Below are 6,000 nucleotides of genomic sequence, written 5' to 3' on the forward strand. Positions count from 1 at the left end.
AAGGGGATCTCAACCCTTGGCTTGGTGTTGTCAACACCATGCTCAGCTAGTGAGCCAACTGGCCATCCCTATATAGGATCCGAACCCGTGGCCTTGGTGTTATCAGCACCGCACTCTCCCAAGTGAGCCACGGGCTGGCCCTTAAACTTGTTTTATCTCTTCAAAAAGTCAGTGTCAGTATAAAACAAAAAGTGGAGATGGGGAAGAATTGTTCTACATTAAAAGAGGCTAAGGAGACATCTTAACCAAATGCAATGAGTGAATTTTGATAGGATCCTGATTTTTTTTTTTTTTTTTTTTTTTTAAAAGATGACCGGTAAGGGGATCTCAACCCTTGGCTTGGTGTTGTCAGCACCACGCTCAGCCAGTGAGCAAACCGGCCATCCCTATATAGGATCTGAACCCGTGGCCTTGGTGTTATCAGCACCGCACTCTACCAAGTGAGCCACAGGCCGGCCCGATAGGATCCTGATTTTTAAAATTCTATAAAAGATCTTTGGGAGACAGCTGAGGAGATTTAGATATAGACTAAATATTAGATGATATTAGGGAATAATTGCTAATTTTTATAGGGTGAAAATATAGCCATATAAGGAAAATACTATTATCTTTAGGTGATACATTTTGAAATATTTAGGGATAAAATTTATGATTATTGTGACTTATTTTCAGATAATTCATATATACTTTTATATGTATAAGAGTATTTTATACATGTATAGATAAGGCAATGTTAGCAAAATATTAACAATCGTTCAGTCTATGTGGTGGGCACACAATTGTTCTTTGGACTATTCTTTCAACTTTTCTGTATATTAAAACTATTTACATAATGAAGTTGGGGAAAAAAAGAGTAAAGATCTAGCTGTTATCACCATAATCCAGGTCAATTTTTCACATCAGTGATGGGAAGACATTCAGATATTATATGTCTCTTGATTTGATACAAAATGAAACATACTACTCATCTATGATGTATTCTAGACAAAAATGTGTACTTTAAAATTATCAAGCTTTTAGGTCAAACTCCACCTTACAGTGATATAGGAGATAAAGTACCATCTAAAGGACACCATGAAGAAGTCATCAGAATAATTCAGAAGGTGGGATGTTCTGCAGGACAGCTACCTTGGTCTTTTTAACAAATTGGTGTCTTGAGAAAAGGGACTGTTTTAGATTAAAAGAGGCTTAAAATATATTACCAGGATCAATAGTTGTTTTAAGATTGGACTTGGGGTTTTTTTGGTCTGTGTTTTTTTTCAATTTTATTTATATTTATTTTTGTGGGGTGTGGTGTGTTGGTTCAATACATGCATATACTGTGCAATGGTTCACTTAGGGGTACATGGCATAGTTTTGTACGCATTAGTCCACCACTTCTTCCTCCTCCCTTCTCCCCTCCAGGCCTCTTGTAACCATTATTTTACTCTCTACTTCTATGAGGACCAGTTTTTTTGTTTGTTTGTTTGTTTGTTTTTGTAGATTCTGCATATGAGTGAATCCATTGAGACACTTAGTGTCTTTTAATTAGGGCATTTAATCCATTTACATTTAGAGTTGTTATTGATATATAGGGATTTGTTTGTGCCATTTTGTTACTTTTTTTCTGGTTGTTTTGTTGATCCTTTTTTCCTTTTTTCTGATCTTACTGTCTTTGTAGTTGAGTGGTTTTCTCTAGTAGTGTATTTGATTTCTCACTATTTTTAGTATGTCTCATAAGTTTTTGTGTTATGGTTACCATGAGGCTTACAAAAAACATGTTATAGTTATATTATTTTAGATTAATAACAATTTAATTGATATCAAAGAAAAAAGAAAAGACCAAAGCCAACTCTATGCTTTGGTGTCATTCCCCCCAACTTTTTGACATTTTGTTGTTTCAAGTTATATCTTTTAATATTGCCTATCTCTTATACGGTTGTTGTACATGTTATCATCTCGTTGGATTTGTTCTTTACCCTGCATAGTAAGTATGTAAGCGGTTTATTCACCATCCTCCCGTACGACACTGGGGTTATCTGAGAGTGTCTGTGAGCTTACTTTAGGAACGAGTTATGTCTCTTCAAATGTTTTCTTGCTGCTGCTTAGTTTCATCATCTTCTTTCAGATTGAAGAACTCCGTTTTTTCTTGCAAGGCAGGCCTAGTATTGGTGAATTCCCTTAGTTTTTGTTTGTCTGGGAAAGATTTTATTTCTCTTTCATATTTGAAGATTAGTTTTGCTGGATACAGAGTTCTCAGCTGGCAGTCTTTTTCCTTTAGCACTCTGAGTATATCATCCCATTCTCTTCTGGTGTGTAGGGTTTCTACTGAAAAATCTGCTGAGATACATATTGTGGCTCTATTGAATGTTATGTGTTTCTCTTCTCTTGCCGCTTTCAGTATTCTTTGTCTTTGGTTTTTAATAATTTGATTATGATATGCCTTGGGGTGTTCCTCCTCAGATTGAATTTGATTGGTAGCCTCTGAGCTTCCTGTACCTGGGCACTATCATCTTTCTCCATACTTGGGAAAGCCGTTATTTCCTTGAATATGTTTTCTATATCTCTTCCTTTTTCCTCTCCTTTGGGTATGCCAATTATGCAGACGTTATTTCACTTGAGGGAACCCCACATTTGCTGTATTTTTGTTTCATTTTTTCTTATTCTTTTTCCTCCTCTGACTTGATCATTTCATGTGTTTCATTTTGAGCTCATGTCTTTCCTCTGATTAAGTCTGCTGTTGGAGCTTTCTGTAGAGTTTTTCAGTTCATATAATGTATTCTTTATTTCTAGAATTTCTATTTATTTATTTGTTTATTTAATTGATTCAATTCCTTTGTCAGGTTTCTCATTCTGCTCCTGGATTGTTTTCCAGATCCCATTTAATTTTCTATCTGTATTTTTTTGTGACTCCCTGAACATCATTAAGAGGGTTATTCTGAATTTTCTATCAGACATTTCATAAATCTGCTTTTTCTCAGGTCCATTGCTGCTGCTTTGTTTGTTTCCTGTGGTGGTGTCATATTTCTCTGTTCTTTCTTGATCTCTGTGTCTTTATGTTGATTCCTGGGCATTTGAGGAGATTATTACCTATTCTGGGTTTTATATGTGTTCTTTGGTGCTATTAGACCTTTATTGGTTAATATCAGAGCTTTGTCTCTGGTCCATGGTTTTGTTTTGTTTTGTTTTTCAGTTCTGTGTTGGATTTTTAGCTATCACCATCACTTAGCCTCTTCATTGGAACTAATTTTTGTCCTTTGGTTAATTCCAAAGTTGGGGGAAATTCCTGTGGGAACAGCAATTGAGCCTTGTGGTTGAGCTAAATTTCTGCTTTGCTGCTGATTCTCTGAGGAAGTCTTTTTGTGTGGATCAGATTTTAATTGTTGGCCTCTTAATCATTTCTAGGTCTTGTGAGGTCAGATACCCCTGCGGTGTGTGGAAGTTCTGGCCTGGGACTGAGTCCAGCAAACTGTCTCCCCCCCCCTCCCCCCCCTCCCTAGGCTAGAACTCCCCTAGCTGGGTTATGTTCTAACCTGACCCTAATTACTGGTCTAGTCACCAGGAAGGAAGGTGCAGATAGCTCCTGAGGGGGACATATATCATCTTGCAAGGCACAGGCCTCCCCCTCCCCCCCCGCCGCCCTGCAGTTCTATGGCCCTGATCATTCTCCACTGAGTGGGCCTATGCCTACTGAAAGGCAGATCAGCTGCCCATGCTGTGTCCCAATGTTCTCCCAGTGGGCCAGCCCCCACCCCCCTACCCCCCACACTCCAAACACTTCCAGTGAGGTGGGTCTTACACAGGTCCCTTACAATGACTCACTGGCCTCTGGGTGGCTCCTTTCTTTGGTTGGCTATGGCCCCTCACTCCAATGTGGATCCATAGGAATCCTGTCAGTGGTCTTGCTGGCCTGGGAGCTGGTTTGATGTGCTCTGAGGCCCTTTTCTCTGCTGCAGAGAACAACTTCATGCAAAGGGCTCAACTGTGATTTTACCGGCTCCTGCTTTGTGTGTTGCAAATTTTTCCTGACCCTCACCAAGCTGGCCCTGAAGCAGCTGGGGTTTGAAACAGTTGGAGTGATTCTTTCTCCCTCTTGCTGCAGCTTTTCCTGCCTTCACAAACTCCAGGGGTCTCTCCTCCTCTTCCCCCAAGCTTCAGCAGTCCCAGGTTAGCCGTCTTTTCTTTTTAATAGTTGTACATTGATTGGTTGTGGGAAAGACTGATGCTGGGGACCATCAATTCTGCCATCTTGAAGACGTCAAAAATCTAGACTCTGGTTTAAGTAGACAATTTTTCAGACAGCTGGAAAGATTTGAATCTAGACTATTAAATGAGATGAAAATTTATTGCCTTGGAAAGTAAAGATTGTTAATTGAAACATGCATGTTACATAGCAATAGGTACAGTATGCTTTCATTTAGATTAAAAAATGTATATATGTGTGTGGAATAAGCTGTAGAAGGATACTCACTCAAGTGTTGTTAGCTTTGATCTTTGGGTAGTAGTTATGCTATTTTATTTTTCTTATTTTTGCATAGCTGTATTTCAAATTTTTCTACAGTTTTTAAAACTGGTTTTGTAATTTTTAAAAAAGATTAAGATTACAAAAAATAACTGTAATGAATGTCAGCTTTAAAAAAGGGTTGGACACATGTCCTTATTAATAAACTATCTTTAAGTTGTCGATGGCCAGGATATTTTGCAACTTCTCAGTGTTGGTATTTTTCTTTATTTTTGGACTTATTCCTCCTGAGACTGTGTGCCCACTGTATTTCAAAAACTCTTTAGCATCAGTGTTGGGAAGACAAACCAAAATTTAAAAAATAAAGATTGATAATAGATTGCTATATTTTGAGCAATGGCCAAGAACATATAGGAAAAAGCAAATAGTCTTTACAAGGGGGTTCCAGTGTGACAGCTTCGGGAGGTTGTTCCCATGTTCAAAGCCCTCTTTCAGGGACAAAAGAGCAGTATTGTGTATAGAAGAAAAATTCTGTGCTGGAAGTCAGTTCTAGTCTCCAGAACTGCCACTTTTCTTTTTTTTAATGGAGGAAAATAATAGAGAAAAGCAAACTAATTTGAAACACACTTTAGAGACAGAATAGACAAATGCACATGCAAATGGAATACAATATAGTTGGCCATGGGATTCTTTAATTTTGCATATATATGATGTCCTTATTTCATGGGCCAGGAACTGGAAAGTGTAGCATAGCGTGAATAGGAAAATGAGAAGACTGCCTTCTTATTTACTCCCTAGGAAACTTGGAGGGGAGAAGTCTATCTTCTGATGTAATCTGTTAGGTGGTACCAAAGTACTATGCACACTTTGGTCGCATTTTTCTCACCCTGAATGATAGTGTGGTATCCTTGTTAATCAAGATATATCACTTCATGTAGTTCCTTTCTTAAAGGCTCAAACCAAAGAGAGCCAAAGAAGCAAGCAAGCAAGCATGCAGCTCTCCTGCAACTTGGAACTAAACAGAAATTTAGATACTTCTTTACTTCTTTAAAAGTTTGTATCTGGGGTGGCATCTAGAAGCCCCCTCTTCCAGTCCTCTTGCCGGTCTTCTTGTACTTAGCCAAGAAATATCGTACATGTCTAACCTGGGCATTCCTACCTCAGTTTCTATTTGGGGTGTTTTGAAGAGTGAAGTAATGCCTGAAGAAGAGAGCCCGGGACAATAGCTTGTCTTTCCTGGGTTAAGGGTGTCATGGATCAGCTTGATTTGAAAGTGTCACAGATATATTTGAGAAGTACTTACCTAGCTCAGAAGTACTGCCACTTCTTTTATGCAGTTAACTCTTTAGATTAGAACTATTTAGATTAAGCTTTAATTTTTTGATTCAACGGTGGCCCAATTCTTCTATTTGCTATTTCTGTGACTTCAGTTGCTTTTCTTGGGTTCTTTATTTTTGTTAGTCCCCTCACTAATAGCATTCTCTATACCAACTTTTCACCTTTTATTTAAGACCTATAATTGCTTTCCAAAGTTAATTAAATCTCAGAAATTAACAGGC

Source organism: Galeopterus variegatus, unplaced genomic scaffold, assembly GCF_000696425.1.
Source record: "Galeopterus variegatus unplaced genomic scaffold, G_variegatus-3.0.2 Scaffold5788, whole genome shotgun sequence".
Classification (NCBI taxonomy): domain Eukaryota; kingdom Metazoa; phylum Chordata; class Mammalia; order Dermoptera; family Cynocephalidae; genus Galeopterus; species Galeopterus variegatus.